This window comes from Felis catus, chromosome F1 (assembly GCF_018350175.1).
Source record: "Felis catus isolate Fca126 chromosome F1, F.catus_Fca126_mat1.0, whole genome shotgun sequence".
NCBI classification, from domain to species: domain Eukaryota; kingdom Metazoa; phylum Chordata; class Mammalia; order Carnivora; family Felidae; genus Felis; species Felis catus.
Genome location: NC_058384.1, coordinates 30,044,307 through 30,069,992, shown reverse-complemented (window position 1 = coordinate 30,069,992; position 25,686 = coordinate 30,044,307). Strand labels below are relative to the sequence as shown.

Below are 25,686 nucleotides of genomic sequence, written 5' to 3'. Positions count from 1 at the left end.
TCCTCCGGGGCCCGGTGGAGCTGTGATCTGTCCGGCTGAGTGGCTGACCGTCCGGCTGAGCTGTGATCTGTCCGGCTGACTGCCGTACGTAAGGGCTGGCTCGGCCCTTCCGTTCCACCTCTGTTTCTTCACGACCGTGGGATTGTTTGTTTTCTCCCGTGTCTGAAGGTGTCACTGTCTTTTTCTTAGCCATCTTTGTAGATGTAACAAGTGAAGTCACCAAGGCCTTCAGACAAAATGAGAAGAAGGGATCCGAAGACAGCTCTTGTATCCTTTTCCTCCCAAACTGCCTCGGTATTAAATAACTATTCCTGGAACACCTTTTGTGCCAGGCTCCGGGGACCCAACACAGACAAACTGGACACGGTCCCAGCCTACAGAGAGCTTTCAAGCCCAGGAGGGGGCCCGTAAACCAAATGTGAAGAGGCTGTGGCCGACAGTTAATCCGATGTCCCAGACAAAGTTCTGCTGAGCGGGCTTGTCTCTAACAGGTTTGCTGCAGGGAGTTGCGCTCCGTATGCCAGACTGACCGGCGTTTGAGGGAATTGTATAGTATGTTCTGTTTTGGTGTTACTAAGCACATCGCAGGGTTTGGTAAAACCCCTGAATTTGAGTGGTGTAACTTTCATTGCAATTGCCAAGGCTTCCAATTAGCTGTAGGTGGAGAATCCGCTTTGTAAATGGCCCAGTTTTTAGTCTCAGACTGACCGATGCCCACCACCGTGGCTTGCCCACGTCACCCATGCTGCTTTCTCAGGGACCCCACTTTGCATATCAAATCTGTCCCACCCAACAAACATTATTCATAATGAGCCTACTGTGTGATAGCCACTGTGCTGGGCCTGGGAACTGTAAGCTGAATCAGACACGAGTGCCCCAAGGCTGATTCAGCTCAAAGAATTTGCAATCTTTCCCCGAGAAGTTGGGCATGAACAATTTTTGTAAATCTGTTTTTAAGCATATTTTTAAAAAAAAATTTTTTTTTTCAACGTTTATTTATTTTTGGGACAGAGAGAGACAGAGCATGAACGGGGGAGGGGCAGAGAGAGAGGGAGACACAGAATCGGAAACAGGCTCCAGGCTCCGAGCCATCAGCCCAGAGCCCGACGCGGGGCTCGAACTCCCGGACCGCGAGATCGTGACCTGGCTGAAGTCGGACGCTCAACCGACTGCGCCACCCAGGCGCCCCTGTTTTTAAGCATATTAAGAGAATTTACTTTTGAAAAGAATCTTCAAATTCAGTGTTTGGATTTTCTGTACACTGTGTGTGTGTGTCTCGAGGGTGGGGCAATCTGGAACTCATGGTAGCTGAAGCGAAGGATAATTAGGAAGACAGTGACACAGTGTCCCTTCTAGAATGGAAGGGGCCCAGGTAACTGTCCAATCCAACTGCTGGATTTTTACAGATGAGGCAATTCAGACCCCAGGACATGACACGAATGTCTCTGGTGGCTGAACTGGCCAGTGGCAGAGCTGGGGCTCGTGTCAAATGCTCCTGTCTATGTGCCCCGATGCCTTCTTATACGGTGAAACCAGTTGCCCAGGCTTTCTCTTTTCCAGGTTCCCCCTTTCGGTGCAAAGAAACGGCCGTATAACCTTTCCATAAAACCAGACGGGGCTGTTTAATCTCAGGTCAAATTGCCCCCCAAAAGCACTGGTCCTTGGGGGCCCAGGTTCTGCCACTCTCCGTCCACTTGGAGCTTCCGTGCAGAATTTCAACCCCGCTGCAGCATTTGGCTACTTGTAATCACTCCGCTCCAAGAGATTGTGTGATGCTGACAGTCCTCTTGTGCCCAGAAATCCTACTAGAGGAGGAAGGACAGATGCAGCCACCACTGCCCTTGGTGGGGGAGGCCATCGAACAGAAGGGCACGAGAGCAGGGACATGGCACACGAAGCCTATTGTCCCGGCCACGGCAGCCCTGGGCACCTCAGCGCCTGTTCTCCTGGGCTGCTACCGCTTGAGGCAGGTGGAGCACGGACGGGCATGTGGCCCTGGAGGCCGCCCCTGCCAACAGCGGCCCCGGTGGGCATGGGGAGCAGGAAAGGGCCTGGCGTGTTCTTCACTCAATTCCTCACTTATTTGGACCAGCAAAGTACTCACTTTGGGAGTCTGACTCTTCTCGCAAATGAGAACCCGAGGGCTTTGGTGAAATGAGGGGCGGACCAACATCAAGAGCCTTTCTTCAGAGCTCTTAGAAGCTCTTTAAGGGATGACTTAAGATTTTGGCTGTGTCCTCGTCACCCCCAACCCGTCTCTCTGGCTGGGGTCCTATGCTAGTCCTGGGAAAGGTGATGCCCTTACTGCACGCATTCAGAGCAGAGAAAGGGGAAGGGGCCGCTGGGAAAATCTCGCGGTCATCTGGAAGATGCTGATCTTCAGCTGAGCGCCTGTAAGATGATAACCGGCCTGGCCAGGAGGAGAGGGGACAAAACCAGATAAAAGAAAAGCCCCAAACAAAGAGCGTTCATTTCAGCTCCTCTGTCTTCTTTCAGAGGAAGACTAACTACATGATTGTTGTGAACTAGAGTCAGGACCATGGGGACCAGAACATTCTCTGATTTTCTTTCTTCTCCTTTTTCTATGGAGGGGTGTGTGGAGAAATAGTGGGGGGAAGAGAAACTTGTTGAAGAGAGCCGAGCAAACAATGGCTGGTGAATGCCAAAGCTGGCAGTCAGTGGTTCTTAATGTTTGAATGGAAGTGGCTGGAGCTCGCTTCCCCCCCGCCCCCCCCTCCACGGTCCGTGTTGCCAAGAAAACATGGAGTAGCTGTTTTAAGCATTTACAAATGGTAATGTACCAACAGCTGGTCTCAGTCCAACCGAGCTATTGTAGGGGTATTAAAAAGACAGGCCAGAGTTGGAGATGTACTGCCAACCTCCCTTGCAGAGTTGGGGAACATTTTCCTTGGAAAAAAAAGGTCTTATATTCCTGCAGAGATCGACAGGACGGTTCCTCCCGTGGAGTCAGTGCCTTGCTTGGCAGAGGAGGCCGCGCAGGCAGGCGAGCCAAATGCTTCGGCGACAGGGAAGCTGGGAGTCAGGGGGCTCGCGGCGGATTTATCAGCGCGGCCACGCCGCCTCCCTGCCCGCGGTGCGACGCGATGCGTGTGCGCGTGCGTGTGGACTGGGCCGTGCGCGTGGCCCGGGCCGTGTGGCCTCCCACGGCCGGCGCGTGCGCATGAGCCGCCGCCCCGCTACGCTACGGTCCCCTCCTGCTCCGTGTCTCGGCTGTGTGCTCCAGATCCATCGCGCCTTTCCTTTTTGCTCAGGCCAACGGAGGGAGGAGAAAATCTGAAAACTCGGTCCTCCCTCCCCGCCTCCCACCTCCTGTGCCCCTCGATGGCACAGGGAGGCACCTGAGGGAAGGGCAGCCCACCTTCCCCCCCCCCCCCCCCCCCCCCCCCCCCCCGTTCTTTGTCACAACTCCCTCTGTCTGGGGCACTCTTCAGGGTTTTGTTCATCTCAGGAAATTGTAATACACAGAGCATGCTTCTTCGCTAAATGTAATTACCAGCGGCCCTGTGTTTATGGATGAGGCATGGTGGAAAGTAATAGAAAATGATTATTTTTCGTTCTGAAGGCCTTCTTTATTAGTGGTGCGGTAGGGACGTCAGCTGCCTTCTCTGAATGGCAATGCAATGTTTTGCTTTCCCCAGCAAGATAAACGATCTTATTTGTTGATGTTTGGTGCTTGAGATGACATTTATGTGAAATAAAAGGGACCAAATTAATAATAAAAAAAAATGATTAGCCAGACACAAATGAAAAATGTACATCTCTCCCCCACCCCAGTTAAGTTGTTTGTATTTACATGCTATTCACAAATAATGGCAAAATGCCCAATAGTTGGATGGCAAGGATTTTTTTTTTCTTTTACAATCATATGGCTCGATTCCGTTTTCCAGATCTTGTCTGAGAGCTGCTATTTGAAATAAAAATGTTTGCATCCGTTTCCTCATTAATCCTTCCGTTGTAATACAACCTGCTGCAGGGAAATGGCAAAACAGATGCAACAATGAAAATTAAAAGGGATGGACACTTATCTTGGGCTATAAAAGCTGCTAACCATGTAGGAACTAGAGAGGCTTTTGGACAGAAAATATGGCAAATGATAGAAACGATCATCGGACTAAGAGTTTGCTATTTGGAAAACTCTGGTGGGACATTTCTCTGCTCGTAACGGCTGGAGGATCACTCCTCAGCTAAGTGTACACCCGAGAGAGTGCTTGTCTGCTTTGCCTTGAGGCCTGTCTTCAATATTTGGTGCGTCTACCCATCTGGTTTCTCATTGGGCTGGAATTTTCTCGACACGAAACAAGCGCTTTGCAAAGAGTCTATAGACCTCCTATTTTGGGGGCTCCGTATTTTGCTTGGAAATATTGCTTCCTGCCCTCTTGGGAATCAGAGGCTCAGAGCAGAGCCGCACTGACCTTGGTCTTTATTTTTGCAACCAAACACATTGTCTCCTGGGAAGGTGGAAGAGTTTATGGCACGAGTAGGGGTGAGGGAGCATGAGTCCACATTGCTCAGACGACTTGGTGAAAAGGAAGAAGGTTCAAATGCACCTTTTTGGGAATACGTGATACCAATTTACGTCCCAGTCTGGGTTTTTCCCCCCCCCCATATAATTGCCTGATGTTACCTCATGCTTCTATTCAACTCCTGAATTCATAGGGATTTGGGGGCGTAAGCAGATTCAGCGTTTTTGTGTGTATTTATTGAGCATCACCTGTTTGCAGTCTGGGCGTAATACACAGAGAGAAAGGCAGAAACATGGTCTTTGCCCCCGTACAGCTTATAAACCTCTTGGCGGAGACCGAATTGGCACAATTAAATAGACATAAAGACAAATAGCCAACCTGAGCGGTGCACGCGGGAGTTGATGTGTGGGATGTGGGATGAGAACATGACTCAGGGCAGAAGGTTTATGGTGTTGGAGCCCTGCACGCAATGCCGAGGGCACGAGGCAGTACCACTTGCTGATGGACCAAACAAACCCTGGCCGGTGACCTGGACAAGTGGAGGGGATAAGGGCCCACGCACGTGGAATGTTTGTCCAAATATTTCAGGCTTCCGGCGACTAGCCCTTGGCTTGAGTGACACAACGGAATTAGTTTTGGGTCAGACGGAGATGCATTTCAGACCTGTCTAGGAGGTCTGGTGGAGGAACGCTAGTGGTAAAGAGGTTCTGCAGCTGGGTTAAGTGTTGGCTCTGACTTGGCCTTAATCTTTCAGTATCTCCGTTCTCAAATCCGTGAAATGGGTAGAATCATAGTGCCCACTTTATGGTAACAATATGAGGGTTAAATTATAGAATATAGCACAGGGCCTAGCACCAAGCACATACCCAGTAGATGTTAGCATAAACAAAGAACTGTTCTTATCCTCTCGATATATCTGTTTTGTTTCCATTTCTATTCTCGTCTAAGATGCGGGTCCAAGTGTGTGTTAATTGTTCTACTTAGGATCATCATGACGACGGTGATGCTTCCCTTTTCACTTCAAAGGGAGGCCCACTCCAAATTATGTAGCTGAAAGCAGGAAGCTGGGCTGAATTGCCTCTCACGGTCGTTTCTCACAATCTGGTTCTTGAATCTTTCGAATTCTGCTGCTTCAAAAGCCTTAGCAGGACTTGGCCACAGGGAAGTGTGCCTTTTGGTGAGTGGGTGGGCAGGCAGAGGTTGATTTGGCACAGCCCCCAGGACAGAAAAAGTCCCACCGATGATGTAGTTGGGAGCCTGGTTCAGTTGAAAACCTGTTGAAGCATTTTTGTCAGCAGAACCAGTGATCTGCTCCCGGTGCTGCCGAAACCCGCACTACTAGGCAGGAAGACAGTAGCCCAGTGTCAAGGTGTGAGGACTGGCGAATGCAGCAGAGGGACCAAGCTGGTGCTGTGCGAGCGGAGGTGGATCAGAGGGCGGGAGGAGGAGGGTCAGGGCCGGGGACATGGCTCTTGTCAAGCTAAACCTTAGGGCAGGTCCTAGCGTGGCGTCCTCGTTCATCACTAACTTGGGCGTGAGCATTGACAGTTACACCCAAATTACAGCCTCGCAGATGTTGATAGGTGTTAATAATGAGATCCTCGAGGGAAGCGCCACAGCTTACCCATCTTTGTATTTGATTTCAATGGCACTTGCACTTGCTGGCCCAGAGTGGACTCTTGCTATCTGTTATTAGGTGATTGACTGTGTGAGCACTTCGCGTGTGTGCTGTGCAGAGGAAAACTGCTCCCAGAGACTGGTGTTTTCTTGCCAAGTGTGCCTCCAATACCGATGTGGCTAGAAAGAAAATTCAGGAATTCTGATTTGGCGTTCGTTTCGTTGGGCAAGTGAGTCATTTCTAGAACAAATTTCTGTGCCTTACGTGTGGATGTCAGCCTTTGAAAAGGCTAGCCGGATCTTTCTTTTCCTTTCTGGGAAGGGAAGGATATGTGAAATTCAATGACATCTGCTGAAATTCAAACATATTTTTATTTATTCATGGCCATGATCAGGGCAGAACCTCTAATTTCAACCAATAATTAGACTTGACAATAGATGTGGAAATAAAACATTTTTGCTGAATTCACTTGTCATTCCTCCCTGCTGTAGCTGGTGTAACCCAGATGTCAGCTGTCCCCTTATTTTTCTCTTGGAGCTCCCTCTCCCTCAATCCGTTCATACTAATGCTTTAGTGAGCCTTGTGGCATTTACTCAGGGTTCCGTGGGGGAGACACGGAGAGAGGGCCAACACTGCATTCTTCACAGTCACCCACTTAAGTATCTCCTGAGGTCCAAGAACAGTTTTCTAAAGGCATTTTTATTGCTGCTCTACCGAGAGTCTCTTTTTCTTTCTCGTCCCACATACCCAGAGCAGAGGCTTCAATCCTGCACCCTCTCTGCCTCCACCCCCAACCTCCAATCCCTCTCCTTGCTACTATTCCATCATTTATTTCATTCCCAGTTGAATGCCGTCCTTCCTGCTGCTGTTCACGGCCAATTTAAAGACTTCCAGAGCAAAAGCCCCACCGGCCTTTGCAACTTGACTAACAGTCCTTCTGGAAAGACTTGGATAATTGCCATTTTCCACACTGATCATACAAGTGTTTATTTAGGCTTCTTTGCTCTGCGGTCCTTGGAATGAAAGTAAGGATTCTGAGATGGCCATATCTGCAGAAACTTGTTGCTGGCCTTTTCCTGAGCCTTCAGGGGAGTGATGGGGCAGAAGCTAGAAGGCAGGGAGATGGGGGGTGAATGGGAGATGACGAAGCAGAGACAGTGGGAACAGATGATACTTTCAGGATGTTTCCTTGTGGAGAGGAGAGAGACGGAGCAGGATGAGGGTCAAGAGAAATTTGTTCCACGAAAGAGGGGGATGCCAGCGCATGTCCAAATGGTGATGAGAAGGAGGAAGTAGAGAGGGAGAGGCTGAGGATTAGAAAAAAGAGGGGATACTCACGGAACAATGTCCCTGAGAAGGGAGGAGGACATAGAGCGTGGAGCACCGGAGGAGGGTCTAGCCACAGAAGAACACAGATGCGTTGGGAAGAGGGCGGGCAGAGGGTACAGGGCTGCAGACAGGTGGGCAGTGGGGCTGGGTGGACGGTGACCTCATGGTAGGCTGCGTGAGTGCAGTCTGAAACTCTTTCCAGGGTGTTCCCTGGAGCCCACCTGCAAAGCTGGTCTGCAGGCTCCCTGCGGACAAGCGTCTTCTCCGTCTTCTCCGTGGTCTGCCGGATCCAGCTCCTGCTGGTGCTGATTGTTACATCTTTAGATAGTTTGCAAGCCAGTCGTTAAAGCGCTGGTAGCATGCAATCAGCCGTGGAGAGAGAGAGTGTGTGCTCTACGGAAACTGGCAATGACTACAAATCAGAACCTTTTCTTTCCCTGGAAAGCTGGTTCTTAAACATTCAGCAGCACACCATTGCTTGCAACTCTGGTGCTCCACCCTGCACCGTCTGCTGCACCGCGTGACCTGTCCACCTTGTTGAGCGCGCCGCCCTGTCCCTCCTGGAGTGCACATGACGGCGTTTCTCTGCCGGGCCTCAGTTTCCCCCACTGTTCTCGGGTCTTTGCAGCCTGCAAGACCAGGTGGAAACAGAACACGTGTGGGGGGGGGCACTGAGAGGGTGCATCGCTGAGGGAACGGCCACCGGGGTGTTCATACCGTTCTGCAAGAGACGTTCCCGGTGGCAGTGCCGCGACTCTCTCTACCCACCGGCAAGGGTGGCGAACTTTGGCTTTAATGATTTATTTCTGTGCCTGCAGGCCGACTGAAGAGGGATTTTCCCATCCCTCTCAGCTCCATAAAACACCCGCACAGAAGCAAGCCGTGTGGCTGTCCGGTTGCTGTGGATGCGGGTGCTGTCAGGGCCTTGGAAGCTTGGAACTCACCAGCAGAGCGGCTGCCACAGGCTTCCAGGAGAGGCTCTGGTCTTCCGGGGTCCAGAGCACTGCGGCGGGGCTTGCCTCCCCCCGCCCCTCCCCCTGCCGCAGCTTCCCACAGCTGCTCCTGCCCCGCTGCCTTTAGCCAAGAGCAAACATTGGGGGATCTGGAACTCAGGACCTGAGATGTCACGGGTCTACAGTCCAGGGAGTGTGATGAAGCGGAGAGGGCCCCAGCTTCGGAGTCTTACAGGCCTACGGCTGAGCGTGGGTTCTGACAGATAACGCCCCAGTGACTTTGGGCGAGGTATTAAATCGTCCAGCCTCGGAGTTCTCCGAGGATTTAGTGCGATCGTGTCTGCAAAGAGTCTGGCATGTGCTAGGATCTTAAAGTGTGGGTTGAAGGGCCGGTGTGGGACTGAGGACGATTAATTAGGGATTCAGTAATTCCCTGACTCTAGGAAAGCCCCTGGACTGCTGCTGTCCTCTGGTCGCTAGTCACTGACACTTCCAATGATGCCCCACGTCTATATGCTTCCATCGCATGCTGGCACTCAGTGTAAGGGTGGACACGTTTGGGGGCACCTGGGTCGCTCAGTCAGTGAAGCGCCTGACTCTTGGTTCTGGCTCAGGTCACGATCACACGGTTCACACGGTTCGTGAGCTCGAGCCCCGCGTGGGGCTCTGTACCGACAGTGCGGAACATGCTTAGGATTCTGTCTTCTCCCTCTCGCTGCCCTTCCCCTACTTTTTTTCCTCCCTCTTTCTCAAAAGAAAGAAATAAACTAAAAAAAAAAAAAAAGAAGGATGGACACATTTTATGGTGCTGGAAACCAAGCAGGAGGTGAGGTAGGGAGCAAGAGCTGAAAGCAATGGTGTGCTGCTGAATGTTAACAACCAGCTTTCTGGGGGAAAAACCTGATTTGTAGCCCTTGCCAGTTTCCGTAGAGCACACACTCTCTCTCCACGCCTGATTGCACGCTACCAGCGCTTTAGCGACTGGCTTGCAAACTTCCTAAAGATTTAACAATCAGCACCAGCAGGAGCTGGATCCGACAGACCACGGAGAAGATGCTTGTCCACAGGCAGCCTGCAGACCCGTTTTGCAGGTGGGCTCGGGAACACACGTGGTAAATAACAACCACCACCAGTAGCGAAGCGTTTAAGAATAGTTGTAAAGCGGCACAAGGCCACGCAAAGAAACCATTTACATTTGAGAGTATCCCATAAAAGGAAGGATCAGAGCTGAGTCAGGCTGGCATTCCAGATGAGAAGGACCTCGACGGAGGGAAGGTAGGTCTTTCAGAATGGGAAAATGGCATTCATAGAGGCTCAGAAGAGAGGTCTAGAAAATCCAGCTCAGGAGTGGGTTGGGAACAGCACAGAGAAAGAGCAGATGATGAGTTGGTGGCCCGGATCCTGGGCTCTGTGGTCTGAGAAAGGCGGTTTTGAGTCCCGGTTCTACCGCTCACATGGGAGATTTATGGCCCTAATTCATAAAGTGGAGATGCCATCTACCTTTTAGTGATGTTGTGAGGGTTAGAGATAATACAGGTAGAACGTTGGCTCCGTGCCTGCAGTTAGCGAGGGCTCGATGAATGGCGGTCATTAGTGTTGCCGTTTGCCTTGTCTAGCTTTTCATGCCCCAGTGTCCCTGAGTGTCCTACATACCCAGTGCAGGCCACGGCATGTCCCGGGAGCCAGCCTCGAGTACTCTGTCTGACCGATGACATGCCTCTGGGCCAAGGCTGGACAATAGGGCGTTTTCGGATTGTTCTCTGTCCCTGCCCTTCCTGACTCTGGTGTCATGGGGCAGCTTTGAGAAGCTCTGGTGTCACTACCTTCTCTTACGTGGTGGAACCTGTCACCTTGAGGCTGCTGTTCCCTGGGCCCCCTTTGTCTGCTCATCCTCTCCTCTAGGCGGGAGCATCAGGGAAGCTGCTGGCATATGGGGATCCTTTGGTTTGTTCCATTTATGTTTACTGAACACCTGGGCCTGGCAGTGTGCTGGTCACTGAAAAGCAAGATGAATAAATGGGGCATAGTTTGGCCCTCAAGGTCCCAAATGGTGGTGGCAGTGAGGGTGCTCAGCTGTGTTAGTGTCTACATGTCAGGACAAAGGAGCACATCTATACCACAGCGGACTTGGGCAAAGCCTCCACCTTAACCTGGACACCAGGCCAGTCTGTGGGACGTGTCAGCAACTCCGGAAACCCTAAAGCCTTCCACAAAGCCCTGTGTAAATTCTCAAAACACAAATCCTTTAGAGCAAGTCAACGTAAAATCTATCTTCATCTTTTGAGTAAGGGTGCCGGAAGTGTCCAACACATCAGATAAGATGTTGCTACCAAATGGTTGGGGACTGCGTCGGTACAGCAGGTCCAAACGTCACCCTCCCCCATTTGGATGGATGACTCTGCTGCACGTGAGCCCCTGTGTGGCCCTTTGTTCAGGTGACCCAACTCTGACATCAGTTAGTGTTTTGCAGATGACTGTACCCCTGCTCTTTCTTCTCTCTCCCACTTGTCTCATTTGTTGTCCTATTTCCCTCCCTCCCTCCTCCTCCTCCTTCTTCTTCTTCTTCTTCTTCTTTTTTTAAAATTCTTCCCTCAAACCTTCAAAGGGCTCTTATAGGCACCACTTAGACTCTCTGGTTTTAGGGTTAAAGAAATTGCTTATTCTCAGTTAAATTTGTGGTGCTTTTCAATCTGTAGAACAAATTATTGGTTCCAATTTACTAACATTCCATGGAGAAGGATGGTCTGTCAGCAACAAGGAGAGTTTTAGAAAGGTAAGAAATCTGAGGTTTGAGGGGAGGGGTGCTGAGGCTAGCATAGGAGTCAGGAATGCACACACACGTGTGCATACACACACACACAGACAAACACACATGCTCTCTGAGTTAGGGCAAAATCAGCAGAATCTAGGTAGGCTGGCAGGTGATCTGAAATTCTGGAGGTCAAGACAGAGGGGTAGAGAAGAAACCAGAAAGGAATTTAAGAACCAAATGGACTCAAGCTTCAAAGGGTTAGGCGGAGTAACTGCTAATTGGGAACCAAAGGGACAGGGGCAGGGCCAGGGGAAGGAGAGGTTATGATGTGGATCCATGCTCTGGGGAGAACTTCATGCCAGTCTGGATCCCCAGTGCAGCAGAAATTCTTTGTGTTTCCTGCCAGGGCAATGCTAGGGCAGTGCTAGGGGACATCGAGATGAGCACAATGGTAAAAACCTACGAGAATGCAGAGAAATTGTCACCGGCTTCTGACTTTTATGTCTGACTGACTGTTCAGGTTGGTGAGTGACCGAACATTTTTGGAGTGACCTGCCATGCTTTGGCCAGAAATACAGCTCCGGCTGTGTCACATTGGTGGGGACATGCACCCTGAGCTGTGTTTTCATTAGTGGGATGGATTGTGCTGAGCCGCTCACACTTCCTTCTCGGTGGGATTATGACCCAAGACGTATGCTTGTGACACTGGATTCACGGGACTTCCTTCATGGATTTATTTTAAAACTTTTGGGCTTTGAAACTGGTATAATTGTTCATGTTTTCTTCTTTCCTTAACCATTCAGAATCAAATCGCGGTCCATTTCTTAGTGTGTACCTCTTAGAGCATCATTTTATTTATAATTCACTTTTGGGCTCATCCTGTTTTCTTCCCTTATATTTCCCTCACTTATCTTTCCTAATTTCTCTGTGTATGTAATCCACCTCAGTTCTTTTAGAGATCACACTTAGAGTTAAATAAAAGTGATTCCTATAATGTTTTGCCTCTACATTGAATACATGTGTATCGAGAGCCCATAAGATGGTTTGTGAATCCTTGAAATCTCAACAAACAATATTGAGAGCTCTCAGGGCTAGATTTCAATGAAAAGGTAAATGGCTGCCCTCAAGGAGATTCTAGTCCCAAGTCATAGATAAAAACTGATCGATTCAAGTCAACAGAATTGTTCAGGTACAGGATTACAGAGGTAGTATGAATGGAAAGATTTAGCTTGGTCCTAAATCCATTCAGGAAACATTATTGAATACCTACAATGCTTGAGGCACCGGATTATTTCCTGCGGTAAAGCTGTTGGGCCACACAGACAATGTACACCTTGGTCATGGCGAGGGTGTGGGCTGGGCCAGCTCTCTGGAGGAGGTGACTTGTGAGGGCGTGCTAGCAGGACAAGAGTAGACTAGAGTAGATCTTTGGAAGCTGGAAGACGCGAGCCTTAGCCATTGTGAATGCTTTGAGTGCCTCCGGCATTTTCTTCCTCATCTATCATAGAAGGCTTTTCGGTCAGGTTAAGGAGGTGAATGTTCCCTCCAAAGACTGCTTAAAGTCCCAGATTTTTTTCTGCTTGTAGGCAGTACAAGCTGCTCTGATCACCTTCCCCTGCCTCTGTCACCTCCTTTTACACGCTGACCAGGTCTTGAGCCAGACAGCCTGTGGGCCAGTAGGCACACCAGGCAGCCAAGCCTCACCTCCCTATTGCCATGGAAGACCAGCTATGAACAGCACTAAGATGCCCATCGCTGTTTGGAAGAGGGGAGCCAGGGCGGGCCAAGAAGGCAGATGGCTAAGAGCGGCATGCTGTTTTCGGGCCCCTCTACCTTTGTTACTGGTGCCATTTGAAGCTGCTGGTTACTGTTTTTAGCTTGGCTGTCCATGGGCTTGAGGAGGGAGCTTTGGTAGTCACTCAGGAATGCAGGGTATTTTTAGCGAAGAGATTCTGCTTCAGGCATGCGCATTGTGTTTCTCCAACCTCAGGCGCGGTAGAAGAGGGCTGGTCACTGGAAACTTGGGGGATCAATCAGCTTAGCTGAGAAACCCATAGAAAAAAGAAGAAGGGGGGGCAGTCACGTATGATCAAGACCCTCTGGTCCGTTGGGATTTTATTTTTAAACCTTGTCTCTTCATTCCTCTTCAGAATGCTGCCCAGGTGAATCAGAGGTAGACCCCAGGAAGGAAGAAAGGGTGGGAGAGAAACTGCCCTGGGGTTGAAGAGCTCCCTAACAGAACTCTGAAGCCGTGGAAACCACACGTATTGGGCCCGATCACAAAAGAACAGGTAGTAGTGAGATGAACACTCACTGAAACATTTTCTCGAGCTTGAAATCGATTGGTAGTGATTTATTTTTTATTATTTTTTTTTTAATTTTTTTTTCAACTTTTTTTATTTATTTTTGGGACAGAGAGAGACAGAGCATGAACAGGGGAGGGGCAGAGAGAGAGGGAGACACAGAATTGGAAACAGGCTCCAGGCTCTGAGCCATCAGCCCAGACCCCGACGCGGGGCTCGAACTCACGGACCGCGAGATCGTGACCTGGCTGAAGTCGGACGCTTAACCGACTGCGCCACCCAGGCGCCCCAGTAGTGATTTATTTTTTAATGAACTCACAAGAAAGATTGAGTGAAACGAGTGTTTGCCCAAGCACGCCTTCTCCTCGCTCTAGCGGCATACGATTTTCACAGTGGCTACGAATCGTCCAGCTGAACACATTCCTTTCCTTCTCTTCCCTGACTGACATCCCCGCCTCTGCCTCCTTCAGAGACGGGGAATCTGAAGGCCAGGGAGTTTCAGTGACTTGTTCAAGGTCATACTAGTTTGGGACTGGAGCCCAGGTGTCCAGACGCCACATTGCCTGTTTTCTATATTATTTCTATATGGCCTGTGTTTATTGTATTGTTGGGAATATCTCTGTTGTCTACCTTTTGTTCTTACTTTAATGAAAACATTACATAGGAACTTAAAAGGCTGCCCGAGAGAGAGGTAGGCGAGGATCATGCTTAGCGTCTGGGAACTACGAGAATGTTTTAGCTCCTTTCCCGGCTACTTTTGTTTGTTTTCTTCTGTTCAGTGTAGCTCCCACTGACTGAGCACCCAAGGCACTGTGTTGGGTGTCGCCACGTGGATTCTTTTGCGAACGCATCAGCCTTCGAGGAAAACATCAGACCCATGTTTCCAAAGTCTGAATACTGAGGTACAGAGGGGTTAAGTGGTTTGCTCAAGATCCAATACTAGCAAGGGACAGAGCTGGAATTAGAAGCCGGGTCTGGCTGCCACAAAGACCAATGCTCTTTCGCTGACTCCGGCTGTTTGCAACATACCTGGAAGCTGTGTTTTTCTGTGTCTTGGGCACGATCGCGGGCCCTCTGATCAGTGGAATGTGCTACCTGTGTTCACTGGCCATGTGGACTTTCAGGAAAGTGCCGGGGGAGATGCAGCCCGTTCCCTTCTCACTCTTACATCACTAATCCGTGAAATGTCTCCTCCCGCACCCTCCCAAGAAGTCTCTCTAAAGTGAACGCAGACTGTTTAGACCATTCCTTCCTCAGACCCTCCGCTTTGCTTTACAGCTGCCACCGGCGTCTCTGGGCTCCTACCTTTGTTCCAGAGCTCTTGTTGTGTGTGTTTTGTTTTTCCCCAGTGAGTTTAAAATAATGCAATTTAGCATAATTGAAAGAGTGTTTATTGAATGGCCTCCCAAGGAGCTAGGAGCTGGGTCACAGAGGTGGCTCTGTTACTTCGGATCTCATGACAGGACTGGGCCCTGAGCCACTCATTTATTCTTCTAACAAACACAGTGCCAGGCAGCCTCAAGTTGCAAACGGTCTCGTTGGGAGGAATACAAGTACACAAGGGAACCCCAGTGTCCCAGACACCTCCAGCTTTGTGGGCCAACGGAGCTCAGTGGGACCCAGCCCCCCACAGTCCACCGGTGTCCCCAGGTCTCCAGAGGCTAGCTCACTGCCTCCCTCCTGACCTCTTCAGATGCAGCAGGCTTCCACATTAGGCTGCGTCTGCCCCACCAACCCCCCTTAATTCACTGCACAAAGATTTCAATATCCCATTTGGAATACTGAGGATACCGGAGGTTCTAAATTGATAGGAACGAGAACGAGAAATCTTATTTTTCTCAGGCAGTGAGGTTCCCAGGCTGGATGGGAGGAGGACAGTCATGAGCTTACCGTCCCACCGGGAAGACATGACCTGCCATAGCAGGCAATGTGTGAAGCAACCTTTAACTGAAAATGAACTTGTGTAGCTTAAACCAACGTACCCTAGGAGTTGAGAGAAAGCAGTGGTCAGTAAGAACTGGGATCATCAGAGAGGATTTCAAGGTGAAACCACATGCCCAAAGCCACTTGTGAACCGATTGGTGTCAGAAAATGGCCCTCAAGGGCCCCCCGTTCCTCTCCCCGGGCTCTCCCCTCTCGAGCGATACCAATGGAAAACAAATGGTGTGTTCAGTTTACATCCCTACTCAATTCAGTTCTTTTCAGGCCACACGAAGTTTCTGTTTCAACAAAAGCCTCCAGCGGGGCGCCTCTGCAGATTCCCTCTTGTTCTGTCCTAAAACAATGGGATGGGGACAGATCGTGACAGAGTGTGGTGAAGGCCGCGGCCGCCCTGCCCGAAAGACACAAACGCTGCCTTTCAAGTCCGCAGCGGTAACCCAATCCCCTTTCCCGTCTCCCTGTGGGATGAGACCTGGTGGAAGAGTGAGGGGGGAGAAGGTCATGGCGGTTTTGACCCTTTCAGGGTGTGTGGAAAAGGGTCTTTTCCTCACCTGGCAAGGAAACGCGTGCCTCTGATGCTGCCCATGACCAGCTCTGTCCATGCCCCTGCCCCTCCACCCCTGTTTGGGCACCAGACCGCAGGCCAGGTCGATAAGAATTGGACCCTGGGGGACAAAACCCTTCTGCAAGGCAAACAGGACTTTCTCCGGGTTCTCTGGCTCGGTTCCTCCGAACCCGCAGGCGACATCTCCAAGTCACAAAATGTCGGATTGGAGCCGCTGTCCTTGGAAAGAAGGGAAACTGGCACTTGGTTCTCATCCATGGCAGTGATCCTGAAAGGTTTCCTGTTTAACGCTTTATTTGCATTAAAAACAAAAATCGCCAAGCGTCTCGGAACTGGAGAGGACCCAGTGTGCGCTGTTCCTGGGCGGAGGCTGGTGCGCTGGGAGCTTCCACACCGCACGAACCCGGCTCCTCAACAGCAGCCATTTTCAACATGATCCTTGTGTTTGCTTGGCAAAATCCGGGATTGGAAAAACAAAAGGTTTTCCTGCCAGATTCCATTAATTTCAGCAGCAGCAGTAGCGGCAGCAATCTGGTTCTCTCGGATGAATGTTTGACGAGGGTGGCCAGCCGTGGGGCTTGGGGGGTCTTGTGGGGTCTTTTCCAGTGAAAGTGTGGGCTCTCCCGGCTCATATTCTCTCTCCCATAAGAACACGTGGCCAGACAGGATGACGGGCAAATGAACTGGCCACGCAGCACCGCAAGCAGGTGGGAGGACGGGGCGCTCTGAGAGGGAGCGAGGGTGTGGAAGGAAGGGACGGCGTGGGGTCTCCTCTGGCCCAGCCTGGGAGGGGTCAAAGGTTATTCCTCACCTGCTGGAACTGGAGGGCCGCCAAGGGACCTGGTGCTGGAACGTGAGACCAAAGGATAAGTCCCGAGGTGTCTGTTCTCTGGGGTCGCAGGACACTGCCTGCAAAACAGGAGCTGCCCTGTTACCAAGGGTGACACAGACAGAGGGGCCGGTGACCCAGCGCGAGCAGGAGTGGGCTGGGGAATTTCCACTGGTTCCGCCGCGAGGTGGGCTGGTGGGTGTGACCCGCCTGGCATGTTGTAGGAGTCCCCTAAGCGGACTGGGGATGCCCCACTCGTGGGTATGGTCCTGAGAGTTGGCCCCGCGGGCAGATGGTGATAGGGACAAAGGGCTATTTGCTCAGTTGTTTTTCAGTTGTATTTTCTCCTCTCCTTTTCTTAGATTTTATAACCTGGGAAGAAACTTTATGGAACTGGGAGGATCAACGGATCCATGACCAGTAGAGTGAGCTCACTAGATGGTCGCCTGCCTTTCCTAGGAGGTCAGAGGAAAGGTGGATGACGGCCCCCGGGGTCTAGGTCTAGAGAGCTCACCCATAAAGAGCTCCTCATCACCCCAGGCTAGATGGCAGCCTTGGATTAGGTCACTTCCCAGAATTACCTGGTTAATCAAGGTCTTCTATAAGGATGACAAGTGGCCCAGGGGCTATTTAAAAACAAACAGCAACAGCAACACCCCCCGCCCTCCCTCCCCTCCCCCGACTAGCTCACAGTCCTCTTACCGAGCACTAGGTCACCATGATGGTGATAAAGCAGCTTCACTTACAGAATCCTCGCTGTGGTGCCTCGCCCTGGCCTGGGGGTGCTGTACTACATGTCAATCAATCTCCTTCCTTCCTTCCTTCCTTCCTTCCTTCCTTCCTTCCTTCCTCCTTCCTTCCCCTCACCTCTTCCTTCTTTCTTTCTTTCTTTCTTTCTTTCTTTCTTTCTTTCTTTCTTTCTTTCTTTCTTTCTTTCTTTCTTTTGAGAGACAGAGTGAGAGAGGGAGGAAGCCCATGTGTAAGGGGGGAGGGGCAGAGAGAAGGAGGGAGAGCATCCCAAGCAGGCCTTGCACTGTCAGCAGCAAGGAGTCAGACGTGAGGCTCAAACCCACGAACCATGAGATCATGACCTGATCCTAAATCAAGAGGCAGACGCTTGAACGACTGAGCCACTCGGATGCCCCTACATTGTCAACATTTAGACCTTTGTCATTCCTGAGAAGGCACGACTACAAATTAAAAAACAGACTTGAAGACTTTAACTTGTCCAGATTAAGCTGTGGCTTTAATACATGTTTGTTTCCCTGCAAGGTCTGGCTGGAGCCCCCCAGAGGGAGAGGGAATCCTGACACAGGGGCTCCTTTGCTCACCCCGGTGAGTGAGAAAGGACTGGACATGTCATCAGTCCCCACGGTCCTGCCTATAGGCCTGTCATCCAAGAGGTGGTAGCCCCAGCCTACTAGGTGTCATGTCGCTGCTTGAAGTTGAAGACGGTATCAGGATTCCTCACCCTGTTGGGGGGCTTCCGGGATGTAGATTTCGCGTGTATGCTGTGTGTCTGCATCCGAATGCAAGAGCGAAGGAGAGAGGGAGGGGGAGGGGGAGGAGACTTCAAAGGAAGGCAAGACTCAAGATTTCTAGTAGATCTGCAAGGAGATGGAAAGCACTGTTAAATGAGAAAATGGAAAGAAGCACGTTTGTGGCACCTGAGCGTACATTCCATTTGTCCAGCTTTGCTCTCGCCCCCTCCACTGACTTGATCTGCTCTTTGTTGCCAGCCAACGTGTGGGATTTATGCTTCGTGGCATCCTCCAAATGCACAGTAGACGCTTGATGAATGGTGGTGGTTGCATTGAGATGAATGATACTTGGCCCACTAGAACATAAGCTCCATGGTGTAAGGAATATGTCAGTTTTGTTCACGGCTTATGTCTGGCTCTTGAAGCAGTGCCTGGCACATAGTAGATGCTTAATTAAAACTTGTCGAGGGGCACATGGGTGGCTCAGTCAGTTAAGTGTCTGACTCTTGATTTTGGCTCAGGTCGTGATCCCAGGGTCATGGGATCAAGCCCCAAGTCGGGCTCTATGCTGAGTGTGGAGCCTGCTTACAAATCACTCTCTTTCTCTCTCTCTCTCTCTCTCTCTCTCTCTTTCTTTGCCTCTCTCCTTTGCTCACATTCTCTCTCTCTCTAAAAAACCAAACCAAACCAATAAAAAAGCTTATTGAACAAATCCTACAACTACAGACCTATAAGCCCCACCAGTGACCTGCATCTGAGTGTCCTCAAGGACTTTCCCTTACTGATGGCAGTGCTGGGAGACGACTAGGGAATCCATTCTCTGTCCAGACAACATGAGAGCCTTCAGGTTTTTTTTTTTTTTTTTTTAACTTGAGAATCTTTCCCGACTTTAACCACAAGAATGCTAGGTGAACATGACAGGTGGGAAGCTGAAGATTAAAGTCACACTTTTTAGTCTGTATGCCAGAAAACCTGGTACCTCTGTGTAGACTGTCATGATGTAGGAACTCACACCCCTTCTCTACTGATGGGCAAGGTTGGTGGCATATCCCTATATCCTCACGGATGTTTCCATTGATTCCATCTCTTTCCATGGAGCGACAGTCAGTTTTACCTATCAACTTGGTTGAGCTATAGCACTGGGTGATTTAATTAAATACTAATCTAAATGTTGCTGTGAAAGCATTTTGAAGATGTGGTTAGCATCTAGAAGCAGTTGACATTAAGTAAAGGGAATGACTCTTGAAAATGTGGATGGGCCTCATCTGATCAGTTGAAGACCTTAAGAGCCAAAATTGAGATTTCTCAGAGAAGAAGAAATTGTGCCCAGGACTGTGGCTTCAACCACTGCCTGAGTTTCCTGCTGCCCCATGACCTATACATTTCAGACTTGCCTGCCCTATGGGATTTGGATTTGCCTGCTCCCATAATTGCATGAATCAATTCCTTGAAATAATCTCTTTATACATACACACACATGCACACACACACACACGCACACACACACACACATGCAAATGTGCATTCTCCTGTTTCTGTTTCTCTGGAGGACTGGTACATGGGTCTTTTATGTAGGCTCTGTTAAATGATACATTCCTAATCCCATAAGGAGGAGTTGTGTTATCATTGCTCAATAATTGCATTTATTGAGCAAGGTAGTGTGACAAACTCTGTGATAAAGTGCTGTCCTGCACTGGGCTATATACTGTAGCATCAAAGAGGAAAGGGCATGGCTTTTTCTCAAGGTACTTAAATTAGAGCTGAGAAATACTGCATCCCATTTTCAACTATTCTTTGGTATCTCACCCACCCCCCACCCTCCCACCATAGCTTTCATACCATCACTGACTGGGCCTCTGTCTGCCCACGAGGTGAAGAACTCATCCTCGGTGGGGCAGAGACCTCCTTGTGCGGGTTGAGGAGGTGAAAGTCTGAGGCAGTGATGATGTCAGAGCACACGCGTGTCGACGGTTTCCATATCTGCCTTCTGTCTTCAGTTCAACTCAATTCCGCACACTTGTTGCTGCCTCACTGGACAAGTCTCACTCTTGAATTTCCACAACTAAAAAACAAAGTGAACTAAAAGGCAAAGTATGTTGTGTGGATACCATGTAGAACATACAAAGTGGGAAGGGAAACAAAGAAGGGCAGTTGTCCTGACGGGGAGGGCGGGCAAGCCTTCTCAGGGGTGCTGTTTCAATGGAGCTTGAGTGGCGACTCACCTCTGGCCAGAGGGACCAAGAAGGAGTGCCGACTGTTCCTGAGAGAGGAAACAGGGCAAGGTGCAGGGGCAAAAACACGAAGAGGTATGTTCAGACAGCTTTGAAGTTATGCTTAATATTCAACTGAGTTGATATATATGGGTTGAAAGAAAAGAAGGAACACCAGATCGCGTGTGGACCTGAATAGGAAAAAGAATTCAATTTTTAAGTTCCGATCTGGGATCATATACAGAGCAGAATGATACAACTTTGAGAACAGGTGTTTTCCACCTCAGTGAGATGTGTTACGTCGTTCCAGCATGGTTAGCGCAGGCTTTGTATTATGGGGGGTGGGGGGGGGTGGGACATCGAGAAACACAGAAGATACAGCCATAGGTCTAAGGGGTCTATAGTCATACTGGGATGATAGATTTGTGCATGTAACATTCATTCAAGAAACTTTCATTCAATCTCTGCCATGCTTCAGAAACTGTTGAGGTATAATAACACCGAGTTTGGGCATGGTCCTGCCTTCGAGGGGTTTGCAATCTAGTGGAAGAATACAGAACGCTAAGTTATTCCTTATACTGGAGTGTTTTGGTGCTATGGTGGAAGAATTGCACAGGTGATTCTGGAGTCCAGAGGACTGACTTGAGGGATAGGAAAGAAAGGCTCTCTGGAGGAGTGTGTTTGTTTCTAAATGGGAGAGATGTGCACATTTAGGAGAGAAGGTGATGGAAAAGAGGCAGCAGAGAGGGAGAATCTAAAGACAGGTGGATGGAATGTGGTCCCTGAGGAGGTGGGAGGGGAGGAACCCAGAGCCAGGTGGCAGGCTCTTCCCTGGACAGGAGGAGGGATGCCTCTGTCAGGGAAGCAGAAGGAAAGAGAAGAGGACAGGTTAGGGTGTGAGGAGGAAGCTGAGGAAGGATGTGTCCTAGGTTCTCAGTATTTCTAGTGAAGGAGGCAAGGCTGAGGTGGAGGAAGAAGGAGGGCGGCAGAGGGGCGATTTTGAGGTGAGAGAAGATTCAGAAAGGTGGATGAAGAGGAGAGAGAGAGAAAAGGCCATGGTCATAGGGTTTTGCTTGGAGACTCCAGATTCACAGAGACTCTGGTTGTGTGGTTTCCTCTGGCGGTTCTCAGCAGCCCGGCTGTGGGGCAGGTGACTTCGATGGATCCAGAATTAGGCTCCCAGGTCTGGGAAGCAGACCTCAAAGGTAACAGCAAGGAAGTCACTGAAGAGAGAGGTCGCCAGGTGTTTACTAGAAAGGGAAAGATGTGAAGCTAGATGGGTGCTGGTACGTGGAGAGAAATTTAGCTTGTCATGGACCAAAGGGTCCATGAGATGAAACAAAAACCCGTACACATTGAAGAAAAGAAAGCTAAGAAATAATGAGGATGCAGCGTGGAAGGGTTGTCCTTCTAACTGTGAAAGCTCCCTGGATGATGGCGGGAACCGGGATGGGGAGAGTAAGACAGCCAGATAAATGAGGGGGAGTGACAACGAGGTCAGAGCACGTGACCTCCCTCCCTCTCCTCCTCCTGAGCTGTCATCCTCTGACCTCCTCCCCCGCCCTCCTCAATTACCTGCCATTTAGCTCACTCCTGTGTCTGTGGAAAGCACAGGATGCCGAGGCCAAGTGGCGGACGGGAGTCAACTGAGGAGGAAGATCAAGGCGTGTGCCTGGCAGAGGTGAAGGCTCATCTGGCCGAGAGGGAGGAGCCGTGGAGGGGAAGGTGTCTCTGAGTTGCTGCAGGCCCCCCAGAGGATGGTGTTCCTTTGCTCTTGTGGCCTTCGTGGAGCTCAGGCTTGCCTGCGGGGAGGGGTTGTTATGGTCTGATGGAACCGGGCTGGAAGACACTGGGGATCTCAGGCCCCTCTGACCTTGGCCAAGGTCATTCCTGAGCCAAGAGGGAGGATGAAACTGGCCTGTGCCTCAATGGGAACGGACACTCCTGGGCATGCAGGCTGGGAGAGGTTGGCCGCAAGAGACTGAGTGAGTTGGGTGATAATATAGCAGACCCTCCAGGCGGCATTTAATCAATCAACGAGGCTGGTGGCACAGGTAAAGAGTGCTGTGGGCTCTCAGGCTGACGTGGTCAAAGCTGAGTTGCTGGGGGAGCTGGGCCATTAAGAATGGGTGCATTTCTGCGTTTCTACCGGTGGAGGTGGAGGTAGGCTGAGCTCAGCAGGGGCCAGCGCTTCTGAGAGATCCAAGCCCCATCAAGTAAAAGGGCCACTCAGTCCCCTGGCTAGCTTCTGGCAGCTGCACCCTTGGGCCTAGGCCGAGAGAGTGTGGCGGGCAGCTTCAGAAGTTATTCGTAGGCTTGATGGGTTGCTTACTTGGCAGATTGGCCCAGGGCATCGTGATGGTCTCCTTGGAGGCTTGGGGTGTTCAGGAGTCTTTCCGCTCCATCCCAGTGTTCCTACACGTTTTCATAGCAGGCAGAGGATGGCTGCTAAAGTCGACCACCCCTGGAAGCCAGGGTAGGTGGAACAACGGGCCTGGACCGTTCGCCGTGATTTCGTTTGCATCATTAGTTCCTGCTGAGACTAGTTGAGTCCCCTTTGTTTGTGCCTGGCAGGCCGTGATAGGCCATTCCTATCTATTAGGAAAGTCCTCATTAAGTTCTGTCTGCAGAAACTCATTCTATTCTAGGCTATCCATCCTTCGATCTGCAGAGCAAATGGCAGATGGGATGGGATTGTGGCGTGGCCAGGGGAGAGAGAAGGCTGCATAATTATGGTAAAAAGGAAGGAGGGAGAAGATACCTTCCGTGCCATTTCTTTGATGAGGACACAGAGTATGATAAAGCCTAACCCAAGGAGGCAGAGGGATGAGCTGAAGCTCCTTGGCCCCCTTACGTCATATTATTCCTCTGCCACAAGTGACCCCTTCCCTCTCTACAGTGGTGTCTCAACATCCTAATATATTTCCTGTTTGGGGCCGATTCACACCTTGTGCAGAGGCTGAAGTGGGGCAGGCATGCTCTGTCCTGTTCCCTGGTGTCCGGGCAACATGCAGGTGATGTGGTCTTGGACAGTCGGATGCTTCCATCTACCTGGTACTGAGCAATGAGGGTCCAGCAGGGGCAGTGTGCATCCAGTGACAGGCACGGTACCTGGGGCCATAGACCAGACTGTGACTGGGGGTGGGCTGGCTGCCCCTCAGCTCCCTGGCCTCCTTGCTCTGCCTGTTGGCTGCTTCTCTGGTTTTTCTATCACCTCTATGAGCTCTCAATTATCTTTCTAATAAATCTCTTTTCTACTGAAGTTGGAGTTGCTTTCTGCTGTTGGCAACTGAGAATCTTGACTGAGAAGCACTCCCCTGGAACCCACAGTGCGCTTTCTGCCTGTTTTTAAATCCAGAAGCCTTTGGTGCACGCTGCTCTTTGAATTGGGTTTACAAATATTGCCTTCCTATAGTATAAGCTCCTTGGGTGGGAGAAGGGATCATGTTAATTTTTCCTTTTCCAAGAGTACTTATCTCATTTTGTTTGCTCTTCAAATATTTATTGAATAATGAACCAATGAATCACTACGTAGCTAAGTGTATTAGCTATCTACTGAGGCAAAATGGGTACCCCAAAACGTAGTGGCTTAAACCGGCAAGAGACGTTTATTATCGCACACAGTTTCTAGGAGTTAGGAATTTGGAGTGGCTTAGCTGGGCGTTTGTGTCCTCTGGTTTCAGTTAAGATGCTGGCTGGGACTGCAGTCTTCTGAAAATTGGACCACATCTAGGGAATCTAATACCAGAATAGTTCACTCAGGTGGCTGGCAAGTCAGTGCTCGTTGTTGGCAGGAGCCCTTAGTTTCTATCCATGTGGAACTCTTCGTCGGGCTACCTGAGTATCTTCACGACATGGCAGCAGGCTTCCCCCAAAGCAAATGCACCAAGACCTGGCAAAGCAGAAGATGCAATGTCTTTTATGACCGAGCGTTGGGGGTCACACTCCTTTATTTCCATGATACCCTATTGGTTAATTGGTGACACAGGCCAGATCTATTCAGTGTGGGAAGGAAAGAGTCAAGGGTATGACCACCAGGAGGTGAGAATCATTAACACCATTTTGGGGGCCGTCTACTGCCACATGGCTCACAAAGACAGCCGGGAGTGGATTTTCAGGGCCAGGTCCTACCTTAGATACTTTGGAGATCACAGAAAAGGCTAAAAATGATGTTGGCCTACTTGTCCTCTGAGATTAATCTTGCCCAGGGGTGTTCACTTTCGGTTCCCGATGTGGTGAGTGAGATCCTTGTAATTACACCCTGGGATCCATACTCTGCTCCTCAGTGGACTGGAGGTGGGTGGGGCAGTTGGGAGGTTTCACTTAGAGGGATCTCACCCAGGACCTCTCATTCCCCATCATTTACTCCTCTCGTGGTGATTGCGCTAAGTTATTTTCTGGCTGTTCAACTCTAGAAATGTGGAGTTGTTGGATAGCATTCCTTTAAGATTCGTGTCGACCTGGAACCTCGGAATGCGACCTTATGTGGAAATAGGGTCTTTGCACATGTAATTAAAGTAAGAATTGAGGTGAGAACATGCTGGGTTAGGGTGGGCCCTAATTCCAGTAAAAGTGTTCTTCGAAGAGGCAGAGAAGGACATAAAGAGACACAGGGGAGAAGACAAATTGAAGAAGAAGGCAGAATTCAGAGCGATGCATCTCCAAGCCAGGAATGCCACAGATACTAGCTAGGACAGAGGCATTGACAGCTCTCCTTCAGAGCCTCTAGAAGGAAGCCATCCTTCTAACACCTTGCTTTTAGATTCCTGGAGTCCTGCACTGTGTAAGAATGAATTTCTGTTGCTTTCAGCCTCCCAAGTTTGTGACAACTTGTTACAGGAGTCCCTACAGTGGCCTCTAAATGTTCAAGAGGAAGGAGGAGTCACATGTCTCCACTTTAAATCAAAAGCTAGAAATGATTAAGCTTGGTGAGGAAGGCATGTCGAAAGCCGAGATGGGCCCAAACCTAGGCCTCTTGTGCCAAACAGACAAGTTGTGAATGCAAAGGACAAGTTCTTGGAGGAAATGAAAAGTGCTGCTCCAGTGAACACATGAATGAGAAGAAAGGGAAACAGCCTTATTGCTGTTACGGAGAAAGTCCGAGTGGTCTGGATAGGAGATAAAACCAGCTACCCCCTTCCCTTAAGCCAAAGTTCAGCCCAGAACTACATCCTCACTTCAAATCTATGCAGGCTGAGAGAGGTGAGGAAGCTGCACAAGG

General features: G+C 50.1%; 1 protein-coding gene across 1 annotated transcript in view; it reads left to right on the top strand.

Moving 5' to 3' along the window:
* RPS6KC1 (ribosomal protein S6 kinase C1) overlaps positions 1 to 25,686 on the top strand; it is a 347,664-nt gene that overhangs the window by 304,887 nt on the left and 17,091 nt on the right. Inside the window, exon 16 of the transcript XR_006591824.1 lies at positions 13,287 to 13,427. The gene's annotated coding sequence lies outside the window, so the exon portion shown is untranslated. The remainder of the gene's footprint in view (positions 1 to 13,286; positions 13,428 to 25,686) is intronic.